General features: G+C 44.6%; 1 pseudogene across 1 annotated transcript in view; it reads right to left on the bottom strand.

Annotated features, from left to right (window-relative positions):
* LOC311112659 overlaps window positions 1-15451 on the bottom strand; it is a 27576-nt pseudogene that overhangs the window by 7250 nt on the left and 4875 nt on the right. Inside the window, exons 2-9 of the transcript in view lie at window positions 13698-14849; window positions 13055-13218; window positions 7300-7419; window positions 6823-7010; window positions 2603-2670; window positions 1879-2128; window positions 1614-1703; window positions 606-813 (exon numbers count right to left, since the gene is read on the bottom strand). The product of the transcript in view is annotated as an uncharacterized misc_RNA (transcript). The remainder of the gene's footprint in view (window positions 1-605; window positions 814-1613; window positions 1704-1878; window positions 2129-2602; window positions 2671-6822; window positions 7011-7299; window positions 7420-13054; window positions 13219-13697; window positions 14850-15451) is intronic.

Here is a 15451-nt window from a genome sequence, read left to right as displayed (position 1 = left end):
CACGTAGGCAAGTGCAGAAACACACATAAGGAAACACACACACGTCATGAAAACACTACAACAACATACTGACTGTCAGATCATGACCTATATTTTACCACACACGCACACACACAGTTCACCGCCCACCAAACTGCTTCATGTTGTTCTGGAGTAGCTTTTCAAAGGATCTGTTTTGACCCATCCAGTGATGTGAGGGTCATGTAAGCAGAGCAAACCTCCTCCACCACTCAGTTCCTTTGCTAGCTACCTCTCAGAAAGCTGTGTGTGTGTGTGTCTCAATGTCTTCATGTGTGAGTGTGTGTGTGTCAGCGTGCCTTCATATGTTTTTGCATGTGTGTGTGTGTGTGTGTGCATGCATGTATCCATGTATGTATGTATGTGTGTTTGTGCTTGTGTGCACCCTATTCCCTATATAATGCACTACTGTTGACCAGAGCCCTATGATCAAAAGAAGTGCACTATATATATATATATATATATATAGGGAATAGGGTGCCATTAGTGATGCACCCCTAGTTTAGGGTTGAAACCTTGTCACTAGTTTGGCAGCGTTATACCAGTGTTGGGATTAATCTATTCTAAATTAAGTCTGGCATTCTCACCGGACACCCGACGATGAGGTCGCTGACCCGAAGGTCCTCACCGTGGCGCCGGGCATGTCTGAGGATGGAGAGGGAGGAGTCAGAGGCGGGGTTTAGCCCTCCCAGCTCCTCCAGAACATCACAGCACTGTTCCAGTCTCTGTGTAGGGGCCTGGAGACACTAGGGGAAGGACAGGGGGGAAGAGAGGAGGGGTGGCAGGGAGTCTGAGCTGGGGAGGGAAGAGGAGGGGGAGAGGACTTCAGCCATCTACACTATGGTCATTATCATCAATATCATTTATTTCTTCACATAACATAAAAAAAATTATCAACAAACTGAACAGACATAACAAACACAGTGTAATACATGCAGCTCCAGCCCATGAAAATAAAACAAAATATTCCAAAAGAAAAATCCAATTAAATGCACAGATTTGGCCAAGCCTCCCACCCAATCATCATCATCATTGTTATCGCATCATCATTTTCATGACACAGTACTTGAAATATTATATCTTCTACTGCCACCCTGTGGTCGTTCTAAATAACTACACTGAACATTATACCCTCAGATCTCTGCTAACACCATCTGTGTGATGTTCTTCTTTTCATGTTTTCTCAGTCTAAAGCTGTGATCAGACTTTGCCCTATGTATGTATCAGACTGGGGTTATTATAATATATTGAAAGTCTTGTGATTGGTTTTAGTGTAATCCAACACTAATGAGTTATCTTAGCTTATGCAATGCAGTGTTAATTGCCTTTACTATATGAACCAGCTCATATCTGGCTTTAGTTTGTAACTTTGTTGTTGCAATAGGCTTTAGGTTTTGATGCGGTTCAGTGGCGGTTTGTGGCATTTAAATCGGAGGAAGGAATCACAGTAACGGCTGGAACTGAATAAATTGGTATGGTATCAAACACATAAAACATTCCACTCATTCCATCCCAGCCATTATTATGAGCGGTCCTCCCCTCACCAGCCTCCACTGATGTTGTAATAATGTTTTTTGAATGGAACTTTTTCTTACCTTGAAGAAGTCTGCAACCTGAGTGACCAACATGGAGTCCACTTCTGGTTTAGTCCTTATGTAGTGAGAGTACTGGAGAAACTCCTCTCTCTTTGTATGAGAGGGAGAAAGAGGGATAAAGAGAGAGCGAGAGAGGCAGAGAGAAAGAGGGTGGGGGGGTGCGAGAGGAGAGAGAATAAAGTAGGACATTTCTTCTTCTTCTACTTCTCAACGGTGCTGCCCATGCTAAAACAGCCCTCTATCCAACTCTATGTGACCCACTCACATATTTACTGAAGGGGTCCTGTTGGAGCTGACGCTGCAGTAGAGCTCCCTCCATGGATGGGAGGAGGTACTGCGAGTGGAAGGTGCTGAAGCTGGCCGAGTTGGGGAACAGGAGGTTGGCTTTCCCCCGGAGGGAGGAGGGTGTATCTGGACCCTCCAAGACAGGAAGGTAGGTGTCCTCCACCCCATTTAACACGGCCACGTACTGCCTCTCAGAACTCAGCATCCTACACCAAAATAGATAGAGCTTGCTTTAGGGAGAGAGGGTGAGGGGGGGTGAGGAGGGAGGGAGGTAGAGGATGAAGGGAGAGGAGGGGAGTGGGGGAAAGATATAAAGAGAGGGAGGGAGAGGAGGGGAGAGGAACGGAGAGTGGGGGAAGGAGAGAAAGCGGAGGAAGGGAGAGGAGGGGAGAGGGACAGAGAGTGAGGGAAAGAGAGAAAGCGGAGGAAGGGAGAGGAGGGGAGTGGGACAGAGAGTGGGGGAAATAGAGAAAGAGAGGGAGGGAGAGGAGGGGAGAGGGACAGAGAGTGGGGGAAAGAGAGAAAGAGAGGGAGGGAGAGGGACAGAGAGTGGGGGAAAGAGAGAAAGAGAGGGAGGGAGAGGAGTAGAGAGGGACAGAGAGTGGGGGAATGAGAGAAAGAGAGGGAGGGAGTAAAGAGAGGGAGGAAGGGATAAAGAGTCAGTAATGGCACATTTATCTCTGAGGAGATAGTGGCGCTATCACCTCAGACCAAAATATCTGCCGTAATATCGCCCCTGTTCGTCGACACCCAGCAAGTGATCGCTATCACACTGCAGATGTTATGCAATCCATTCACAGGAGGTTGGTGGCACCTTATTTGGGGAGAACAGGCTCGTGGTAATGACTGGAGTGGAATGGTATCAAACACATCAAACACATGGTTTCCAGGTGTTTAATGCCATTACATGTATTATGTGCTAGTTAGCGGTGTGTGCTAATAGAGTTTCAATTGGTGACATAATTCGCTCTGAGACCTTGAAGTAGTAGTTTCCCTTGCTCTACAAGAGCCGAGGCTTTTGTGGAGCGATAGGTAACAATGCTTCAAGGGTGACTGTTGTCAATGTGTAGAGAGGGTCCCTGGTTCAAGCCCAGGTTGGGGCGAGGAGAGGGATGGAAACAATACTGTTACACATGCATACATGCAATCTTTACAGCCAACCCTCGCCACATACACACAACTTTTGACCTAATTGATCATAATCTGCTGTTAAAAAAACGTATGTGTAATGGCTTTACATCCTCTACTGTATAGTGGTTTGAGAGTTACCTGTCTAACAGAACACAGACGATGTTCTTTAATGGAAGCCTCTCCAACATAGTCCAGGAAGAGTCTGGCATACACCAGGGCAGCTGTCTAGGACCCTTACTTTTTTCACTGAGTAAAGCCTGTGTCTGCATGTATGCTGATGACTCAACATTATACACGTCAGCTACCACAGCAAGTGAAATCACTGCAACCCTTAACAAACAGCTGCAGTCAGTTTTAAAAGGTGTGGCAAGTAATAAGATAGTTCTAAATATTTCAAAAACATTGTATTTGGGACAAATCATTCACTAAAGACTAAACTGCAACTCAATCTTGTAATGCATAATGTGGAAATTGAGGAGACTAAAATACTTGGTGTAACCCTGGATTGTAAACTGTCATGGTCAAAACATATTGATGCAACGGTAGCTAAGATGGGGAGAGGTCTGTCCATAACAAAGCGCTACTCTGCTTTCTTGACATCGCTATCAATGACTAAATAATATGTAGGCTATAGCAGCCTAGAGGTAGGTAAATGGTGGTTGCTTCCCTGTATTTTCAGTGACGAGAATATGTGTCTCACTGTGTGTCTGCCTTGATGTTCATAAAACTCCACGGACCCCCTCTTACGCAGTGGAACCCAGAACAATATGTGACCACTTGGTTACAGCGACATCGTTCTGCCGAGACACCCAAACCACAGTGGCCACCGCAAAGCCCAAGGAGCCTGACCCTCTCTGGAACGCCCAAGGAGCCTGACCCTCTCTGGAACGCCCAAGGAGCCTGACCCTCTCTGGAACGCCCAAGGAGCCTGACCCTCTCTGGAATTTGCTGTAGCCCTACTTGGGATATTTAGCCTACATTTGCTATTGGTTGAGATGCAGGGCCCGTTCTAGCTTGGTAAGTCAGGGTGGGAAATAGGAAATGTGAATTGGGCCAAGTTGTGGAGGTAATAATGCATTTAGGTTATAGATTATTGAGGTGCATGAATACACCAAACCAAAAGCTTGTTTTTATGGCTGTTTTAAAAGGAATGTTCTGCAATTCTACGTAGTAACGATTTATGTTCACTACTTGGTCAATTGATTTAATAGCATGTTTAATCTATGCAAATAAATTCAATGAATTGATAGTTTACCTGTCTGTTTTCTTTTATTCTTCAATAGGGTATATTTTAACCATGTGTTGAAGGTAATCAAATCAAAGTCTATTTATGATACAGCGTGTAAGCAACACAATACAATGAAATCCTTACTCGCAATAAAGCTCTCCTCGCAAACAGTGCAATGATATTAAGTTATATGTATTTGTATTTACATTAGGCTATAGCCTACAAATAGCTATACCATGTAGTCGTAGGCCTATTAGGCAAGTTGGTTCAACTTCTTTAACATATTTGCGCAATCCTGACACCTTTCAGTACAACGAAGGACACTCCAATCACTTAAAATGACATCTCATCAAGATCTGTTGGCTAATAGTCATACTCACCTCTAACTATCACATTTACATAACTATTCAGACACTTCACTCAGTACTTTGTTGAATCACCTTTGACAGTGATTACAGCCTCAAGTCTTCTTGGGTATGATGCTACAAGCTTAGCACATCTGTATTTGGAGAGTTTCTCCCATTCTTCTCCCATTCTTCTCTGCAAATCCTCTCAAGCTCTCTCAGGTTGGATGGGGAGCATCGTTGCACAGCTATTTTCAGGTCTCTCCAGAGATGTTCAATCGGGTTCAAGTCCGGGCTCTGGCTGGGCCACTCAAGGACATTCCTGTGTTGACTTGGCTGTGTGTTTTGGGTCGTTGTCCTGTTGGAAGGTGAACCTTCGCCCCCAGTCTGAGGTCCTGAGTGCTCTGGAGCAGGTTTTCATCAAGGATCTCTCTATACTTTGCTCCGTTGATCTTCCCCTCGATCCTGACTAGTCTCCCAGTCTCTGCCGCTGAAAAACATCCCCACAACATGCTGCTGCCACCACCATGCTTCACCGTAAGGATGGTGCCAGGTTTCCTCCAGATATGACGCTTGGCATTCAGGCCAAAGAGTTTAATCTTGGTTTCATCAGACCAGAGAATCTTGTTTCTCATGGTCTGAGAGTCCTTTAGGTGCCATTTGGCAAACTCCAAGCGGGCTGTCATGTGCCTTTTACTGAGGAGTGGCTTCCGTCTGGCCACGCTACCATAAAGGCCTCATTGGTGGAGTGCTGCAGAGATGGTTGTCCACAGAGGAACTCTGGAGCTCTGTCAGAGTGCCATCGGGTTCTTGGTGACCTCCCTGACCAAGGCCCTTCTCCCCCAATTGCTCATTTTGGCCCGGCGGCCAGTTCCAGGAAGAGTCTTGGTGGTTCCAAACTTCTTCCATTTTACGAATGATGGAGGCCACTTTGTTCTTGGGGACCTTCAATGCTGCATACATTTTTAGTACCCTTCCCCAGATCTGTGCCTCGACACAATCATGTTTTGGAGCTCTACCGACAATTCCTTCGACCTCATGGCTTGGTTTTTGGTCTGACGTGCACTGTCAACTGTGGGACCTTATAGAGACAGGTGTGTGCCTTTCCAAATCATGTCCAATCAATTGAATTTACCAATCAAGCTGTAGAAACATCTTAAGGATGATCAATGGAAACAGGATGCACCTGAACTCAATTTCGAGTGTCTTAGCAAAGGGTCTGAATACTTATGTAAATAAGGTTACTCCAAGCAGTTTAGTCCCCTCTACTTGATCAATTTCCACATCATTTATTACAAGATTTAATTGATGTTTATGGTTTAGTGAATGATTTGTCCCAAATACAATGCTTTTAGTTTTTTAAATATTTAGGACTAATTTAGTCCTTGCCACCCATACTGAAACTAACTGCAGCTGTTTGTTAAGTGTTGCAGTGACTTCACTCGCTGTAGTAGCTGACGTGTATAGAGTCATCCGCATACATAGACACTCTGGCTTTACTCAAGGCCAGTGGCATTTCATTAATAAAGATTGGGGCCTAGACAGCTGTGTTTGTTGCTGTTACTGTGTGCTTGTTTGAATTGCGTGCATTTGTTTGTGTGTGTGTGCGCACGTGTGTGTGTGTGTGTCGTGTCAGAGTGTGTTTTTGTGTGTATATATAAAAGGTGGTTGGTGGAACCTTAATTGGAATGGTATCAAACACATCAAACAAGTGGTTTCCATTCCATTCACGCCATTCCAGCCATTACCATGAGCCGTTCTGCCCTCACCAGCCTCCTGTGGTGTGTATGTGTATCTGTACTGTTTGTGTGTACTGTGTGTTTACCTCAGTCAGTGTGGACAGTGGTCTCTGTGTGTTTACCTCGGTCAGTGTGGACAGTGGTCTCTGTGTGTTTACCTCGGTCAGTGTGGACAGGGGTCTCTGTGTGTTTACCTCGGTCAGTGTGGACAGGGGTCTCTGTGTGTTTACCTCGGTCAGTGTGGACAGTGGTCTCTGTGTGTTTACCTCAGTCAGTGTGGACAGTGGTCTCTGTGTGTTTACCTCAGTCAGTGTGGACAGTGGTCTCTGTATGTTTACCTCAGTCAGTGTGGACAGTGGTCTCTGTGTGTTTACCTCGGTCAGTGTGGACAGTGGTCTCTGTATGTTTACCTCAGTCAGTGTGGACAGTGGTCTCTGTGTGTTTACCTCGGTCAGTGTGGACAGTGGTCTCTGTGTGTTTACCTCGGTCAGTGTGGACAGTGGTCTCTGTGTGTTGTCCAGTGTTGTCCAGCAGACAGACAGTGAGACATGACTCTGAGTCTCTCTCTGAACGGTGGTACCCTGACCTGCACCACTCTCAGTCCGCCCCAGTCCAGCTCTGACCAGCTCTCCAGATCTCCCAGTACTGCCAGGGTCTCAGTGTGCAGCTCCTACACACACACACACACACACACACACACACACACACACACACACACACACACACACACACACACACACACACACACACACACACACACACACACACACACACACACACACACACACACACACACACACACACACACACACACACACACACACACACACACACATAGAGATGAGCAAAAACACATGCATGCAGACACACACACACACACACACACATAAACACACAGACACACCCATGCAGACACACAGAGGAAAATATACAGATGAGCAACAAACACACTCACTCACGTTGGCGGACTCTCTGAAGGTATTGAACTTGTGCTGTTTAAGGGAGAGTCTGCTGAGAGAGATGGGAGGCTCCCTGTAGTCATCTAACTGATCCTGGATCTGCTCTATCTCCCTCTCATACTGATAGAGAGAAGGAGAGGAGAGAGGAGGGAGAGGGGTGGAGGGAGGGAGGAAGGGAGAGAAGGAGAGGAGAGAGGAGGGAGAGGGGTGGAGGGAGGGAGGAAGAGAGAGAGAGAGGTGGAGGGAGAGATAAGGAGGAAAGAGAGGTGCAGAAGGAGGGAAAGAGAGAAAGAGGGGAGAGGGTAGAGGAAAAATCATTAGTATCAAATTGTATGAGAACATACTTTTTTCTCTAAACAACCTTTTCATAGAGCGAACCGCTCCAGTCTTCCCTCTGTGATACAATATAACACTGTACTGCTATACTCCAGTCTTCCCTCTGTGATATAATATAACACTGTACTACTATACTCCAGTCTTCCCTCTGTGATATAATATAACACTGTACTACTATACTCCAGTCTTCCCTCTGTGATATAATATAACACTGTACTACTATACTCCAGTCTTCCCTCTGTGATACAATATAACACTGTACTACTATACTAATATAACGCTGTACTACTATACTAATAAAACACTGTACTACTATACTCCAGTCTTCCCTATGTGATACGATATACCACTGTACTGCTATACTCCAGTCTTCCCTCTGTGATACAATATGACACTGTACTACTATACTCCAGTCTTCCCTCTGTGATACAATATAACACTGTACTGCTATACTCCAGTCTTCCCTCTGTGATACAATATGACACTGTACTACTATACTCCAGTCTTCCATATGTGATACAATATAACACTGTACTACTATACTCCAGTCTTCCGTCTGAGATGCAATATAACACTGTACTGCTATACTCCGGTCTTCCCTCTGTGATACAATATAACACTGTACTACTATACTCCTGACTTCCCTCTGTGATACAATATGACACTGTTCTACTATACTCCTGACTTCCCTCTGTGATACAATATGACACTGTACTGCTATACTAATATAACACTGTATTACTATACTAATATAACACTGTATTACTATACTAATATAACACTGTACTACTATACTCCAGTCTTCCCTCTGTGATACACTATAACACTGTACTACTATACTCCAGTCTTCCCTCTGTGATAAAATATAACACTGTACTACTATACTCCAGTCTTCCCTCTGTGATACAATATAACACTGTACTGCTTATACTCCAGTCTTCCCTATGTGATACAATATAACACTGTACTGCTATACTCCAGTATTCCGTCTGTGATACAATATAACACTGTACTACTATACTCCAGTCTTCCCTCTGTGATACTATATAACACTGTACTGCTATACTCCAGTCTTCCCTCTTTGATACAATATAACACTGTACTACTATACTAATATAACGCTGTACTACTATACTAATATAACACTGTACTACTATACTCCAGTCTTCCCTATGTGATACAATATAACACTGTACTACTATACTCCAGTCTTCCCTCTGTGATACAATATAACTCTGTACTACTATACTAATATAACACTGTACTACTATACTCCAGTCTTCCCTCTGTGATACAATATAACACTGTACTGCTATACTCCAGTCTTCCCTCTTTGATACAATATAACACTGTACTACTATACTAATATAACGCTGTACTACTATACTAATATAACACTGTACTACTATACTCCAGTCTTCCCTATGTGATACAATATAACACTGTACTGCTATACTCCAGTCTTCCCTCTGTGATACAATATAACACTGTACTGCTATACTCCAGTCTTCCCACTGTGAAACATTATTACACTGTACTGCTATACTCAAGTCTTCCCTCTGTGATACAATATAACACTGTACTGCTATACTCCAGTCTTCCCTCTATCGTACAATATGACACTGTACTACTATACTCCAGTCTTCCCTCTGTGGTACACTATAACACTGTACTACTATACTCCAGTCTTCCCTCTGTAATACAATATGACACTGTTCTACTATACTCCTGACTTCCCTCTGTGATACAATATGACACTGTTCTACTATACTCCTGACTTCCCTCTGTGATACAATATGACACTTTACTGCTATACTAATATAACACTATATTACTATACTAATATAACACTGTATTACTATACTAATATAACACTGTACTACTATACTAATATAAAACTGTACTACTATACTAATGTAACACTGTACTGCTATACTAATATAACACTGTACTGCTATACTAATATAACACTGTACTACTATACTAATATAAAACTGTACTTGTATACTCCAGTCTTCCCTCTGTGATACAATATAACACTGTACTGCTATACTCCAGTCTTCCCTCTGTGATACAATATGCCATTGTACTACTATACTCCATTCTTCCCTCTGTGATAAAATATAACACTGTACTACTATACTCCTGACTTCCCTCTGTGATACAATATGACACTGTTCTACTATACTCCTGACTTCCCTCTGTGATACAATATGACACTGTACTGCTATACTAATATAACACTGTATTACTATACTAATATAACACTGTATTACTATACTCCAGTCTTCCCTATGTGATTCAATATAACACTGTACTACTATACTCCAGTCTTCCATCTTTGATACAATATAACACTGTACTGCTATACTCCAGTTTTCACTATGTGATACAATATAACACTGTACTGCTATACTCCAGTCTTCCCTCTGTGATACAATATAACACTGTACTACTATACTAATATAACACTGTACTGCTATACTCCAGTCTTCTGTCTGTGATGCAATATAACACTGTACTGCTATACTCCAGTCTTCCATCTGTGATACAATATAACACTGTACTACTATACTCCAGTCTTCCCTCTGTGATACAATATAACACTGTACTACTATACTCCAGTCTTCCCTCTGTGATACAATATAACACTGTACTGCTATACTCCAGTCTTCTGTCTGTGATGCAATATAACACTGTACTGCTATACTCCATTCTTCCCTCTGTGATACAATATAACACTGTACTGCTATACTCCAGTCTTCCCTCTGTGATACAATATAACACTGTACTACTATACTAATATAACGCTGTACTTCTATACTAATATAACACTGTACTACTATACTCCATCTTCCCTATGTGATACAATATAACACTGTACTGCTATACTCCGGTCTTCCCTCTGTGATACAATATAACATTGTACTACTATACTCCATTCTTCCCTCTGTGATACAATATACCACTGTACTACTATACTAATATAAAACTGTACTACTATACTCCAGTCCTCCCTATGTGATACAATATAACACTGTACTACTATACTCCAGTCTTCCCTCTGTGATACAATATAACACTGTACTACTATACTCCAGTCTTCCCTCTGTGATACAATATAGCACTGTACTGCTATACTCCAGTCTTCCCTCTGTGATACAATATAACACTGTACTGCTATACTCCAGTCTTCCCTCTGTGATACAATATGACACTGTACTACTATACTCCAGTCTTCCCTCTGTGATACAATATAACACTGTACTGCTATACTCCTGACTTCCCTCTGTGATACAATATAACTCTGTACTACTATACTAATATTACACTGTACTACTATACTCCAGTCTTCCCTATGTGATACAATATAACACTGTACTGCTATACTCCAGTCTTCCCTCTGTGATACAATATAACACTGTACTACTATACTAATATTACACTGTACTACTATACTCCAGTCTTCCCTATGTGATACAATATAACACTGTTCTGCTATACTCCCATTCTATTCATTATATTTCTGTGCATTTAATCCTATTTGATGATCCATCCCTTGTTCTTTGTTTCTCACTACCTCTGCTTATTTCAGGTCCATGTGTCTCTCTCTCTGTCCATCTCTCTCTCTCTCTCTCTCTCTCTCTCTCTCTCTCTCTCTCTCTCTCTCTCTCTCTCTCTCTCTCTCTCTCTCTCTCTCTCTCTCTCTCTCTCTCTCTCTCTCTCTCTCTCTCTCTCTCCCTCTCTCTAAGAAAGGAGGATGAAGGATAGTGTGCTCTATAAAAACACAATTTACCATTAAAGTAACAGGGTCAGAGGTCAAATGGAGTGATAACAATGATTAATGAGAGAAGTGGAGTGTGTGTGTGTAGTCACCTCTACTGCCTCTAGAGGAGTGGGGGAGACGACTCCTGCTGTTGCTCCAGAATGAGGACAGAGCCAAGACCTCCTGGGACCACAGCCTGGAACACACACACACACACACACACACACACACACACACACACACATACACACACACACACACACACACATACACACACACATCATAAGACGCCCTTTATAGAGCAACCGTCCACAGGGAGGTGCGTTTCAGTGACGACCACAGCTCGTCCCAGCCTGTCCACCGTACCTATGGACAGAGAGAGGGTGGGGGGAAGAGAGAGAGAGAGAGAGAGAGAGAGAGAGAGAGAGAGGAGAGAGAGAGAGAGAGAGAGAGAGAGAAGAGAGAGAGAGAGAGAGAGATGAAGAGGGAGAGACAAGAGACAAGAGACAAGAGAGCGGTGGAGGATAATGGCATGAGTGGTGAAGGGAGAAGTATGGATGAAAGGAAAGTACCAGTAAAGGGATAGACTGATGGAATGATACAAGTAGAAGAAATGGATATAAAAGTCACCTGTCAGCATCAGCTTTCCAATTCCCTTAGGAGGCTTTAGGTGATAGGTCAGGAGATGTCTGGTTAGATAAGGATGTGCCTGATTGGCTAGTTGTGTCAGGTGAGACTTCTGATTGGACAACCTGGTTTTCTGTTGGTAAAAGGAAGCGTTGAGAATAATGAATTCTCTGCACATCTACTTTCAATCCACTTGACATAGAAATTCCTCAAAAAGAAGCTAAAATCAAACCAAAACTGCTTTTCCCAGTCTCAGCTTCTTCTTGTCCCTCATTGGCTGGTGTGACCTCTTTATTTGTATTTGTATTTATATTTATTATGGATCCCCATTAGTTCCTGCCAAGGCAGCAGCTACTCTTCCTGGGGTCCAGCTAAATGAAGGCAGTTCATACATTTTTAAAACATTACAATACATTCACAGATTTCACAACACACTGTGTCCCCTCAGGCCCCTACTCCATTACCACATATATCCAGTACATTATCCATGTGTACGTGTGTGTATAGTGCGTATGTTATTGTGTGTGTGTATGCATGTTTCTGTGCCTATGTTTGTGATGCTTCACAGTCCCCGCTGTTCCATAAGGTGGACTTGGGGACCGTGAAGAGACCTCTGGTGGCATTTCTTGTGGGTTATGCATGGGTGTCTGAGCTGTGCGCCAGTAGTTCAAACAGACAGCTCGGTTCATTCAACATGTCAATACCTCTCATAAATACAAGTAGTGATGAAGTCAATCTCTCCTTCACACAGTCAGGAGAGATTGACATGCATATTATTAATATTAGCTCTCTGTGTACATCCAAGGGCCAGCCGTGCTTTTTTGTGGCACCTGACCACACGACTGAACAGTAGTCCAGGTGTGACAAAACTAGGGCCTATGGGACCTGCCTTGTTGATAGTGTTGTTAATAAGGTAGAGCAGCGCTTTATTATGGACATCCTTCTCCCCATCCTAGCTACTGTTGTATCAATATGTTTTGACCATGACAGTTTGCAATCCAGGGTTACTCCAAGCAGTTTAGTCACCTCAACTTTATCCGGCCCCTCAGGCTGCTGTGCTGGCTCTGATTGGTTGCCTGTAGTGATTAGCGTGTTGGATGTGGGGGATGAGGCGGGACCATGCTGAGGTGTTTTGGAACCGACCACCACATTTAGCCTTCCCCTTTCCTCCTCTCCCATTCCTCTTCCTCCTGAGAGAGAAGAAACAGTGATGTCACACAGTGATGTCACACAGTGATATCATACAGTGATGTCATACAGTGATGTCACACAGTGATGTCATACAGTCATGTCAAACAGTGATGTCATACTGAGTGTGAGGTAAGTGTTTGTGGTTGATTCCTAACTTATTGGTTAGTTAGTGTCTTCCCTCTTCATGAGTCTAGTATAGTCTGCGTCCCAAACGACACCCTATTCCCCAAACAGTGCACTACTTTAGGGTGCCATTTGGGAACACACAGTGTTTTCTTAAAACAGAGATAGATGCACTAGAGGTGATTGTTTCTTACCAATAAGGCATTTGGTCCTATATGACAGGGCTGTGTATGAGTATCCAATAGACTGGAAGTTCAGGTGTACTATATCCATATGTGAAGGAATCGTACCTGCACAAGAAAAACTATTCCATCTTTATAAGAAGTTATGAAGTCATTCTAGTTTTCCACTTTACCTGGGTGCCCTGAATCCTCCTGTTTTTACTTCCTTTCCTCTGGGACTCACTCTTCCCTTCTTCCCTTTCTCATCCCTCCATTCTGAGGCTGTTGGTGTCTTGTTTGGGTCAGCATCAGTACCGGGTCGAGAAAGAGAACGTTCTGTCTCTCTCCGTTTTGCTGTTTCATCTGTTACACAAGAGTCACTAGTGGAATGTCTTCCTCTCTGGTGTATCTGAAGTGGGCATGGTGTTGCTGTCTCCACTCAGTGGTTTAACAGCGTCCTCGAACACAGAGTCAGAGTGAGAGCCTTGATCCAATTGGCCCTCTACGACGTGTGCCGGTTTGCGATTGGCCGTCTCGTTCGCTACCAAACTGTCACTATTTCCTGAGTCCTTACTCCTATGGCTGTGCCTGCATGGCTGTGTAAACTTAGACCCACTACCCTCCCTCTCCCTGCCAACCCCAGGCCTCCTCTCCTTGGACAGACCTTCAAAATACATCCCCCAGCTTCCTGGCCCTTCTGGGTCTTTTCCTAGGCCCTGTTTCTCCTGGAGCGAGGGGTGGTATGACCAAGACCATCTTGTTCGCCCCCAGATGAATGACCCTAGGCAGGGGGCCACCCCTCTTACCCCCCAGGACACCCCTACTGCCCCAGGCTGTGTCCAGCCGCCCATACCCCCAGGCCTTCCCCCTGTGGAGTTTGACAGCCTTGTTCCATCTACACAGCGGCAGGGTCTTGGTCTTACAGATCCCATGCATCTCCAGGTACCTCTGACTGGGGTCCGTGCCCCCGTCCGGACCACCCCTGGGCTCCAGTAGTTCCACGTAGTCCCCTTTCCCACCCATCAAGTGGTGCCTCCCCCTCCATCCAAACCCGTCCTCGTTGCACTGTTGGCGGGGTAGAGCCACGTCAACCCTGTCTGGAGGCAGGACATCATTTTTTTCATCCCAGGACCAGGAGTCTGGTTCTCCCGAGGAAGAGCCCCCCCAGCCGCCCAGGCCGAGGCCCACCACGGGGGTGAGGTCGGGGACTGAGGTCGGGTGGTCGGCCAAAGTGGGCACATCATCCGATATGTTGTGGATGAACTGGGGATAGACCACCTCCAACCACGGTAGGCGGACCACCCCGTCACATGGACTGACCAGACACGTGTCTAAATCACCACCTCCTGGGAGAGAGGGAGGGAGAGGGGGAAAGATAGGTGGAAAAGGAGTGAGAGAGAGGAGGGAGAGGGGGAAAGATAGGTGGAAAAGGAGTGGGAGAGAGGGAGGGAGAGGGGGAAAGATAGGTGGAAAAGGAGTGGGAGAGAGGGAGGGAGAGGGGGAAAGATAGGTGGAAAAGGAGTGGGAGAGAGGGAGGGAGAGGGGGAAAGATAGGTGGAAAAGGAGTGGGAGAGAGGGAGGGAGAGGGGGAAAGATAGGTGGAAAAGGAGTGGGAGAGAGGGAGGGAGAGGGGGAAAGATAGGTGGAAAAGGAGTGAGAGAGAGGGAGGGAGAGGGGGAAAGATAGGTGGAAAAGGAGTGAGAGAGAGGGAGGGGGAAAGGACAGACAGAGACATTCATGTCTCACAAACACATTTTACATTTTAGTCATTTAGCAGACGCTCTTATCCAGAGCGACTTACAGTTAGTGAGTGCATACATTTTTTCATACTGGCCCCCCGTGGGAATCAAACCCACAACCCTGGCGTTGCAAGCGCCATGCACTACCAACTGAGCTACAGGGGAGGCCACGGTATGTATATTTTTGCTTATCTCCCCTGCATCTTTCT

Source organism: Coregonus lavaretus (assembly GCF_964263955.1).
Source record: "Coregonus lavaretus genome assembly, chromosome: 39".
NCBI classification, from domain to species: domain Eukaryota; kingdom Metazoa; phylum Chordata; class Actinopteri; order Salmoniformes; family Salmonidae; genus Coregonus; species Coregonus lavaretus.
The sequence above is the reverse complement of the archived record's forward strand: the minus strand, read 5'-3'. Positions and strand labels throughout refer to the sequence as shown.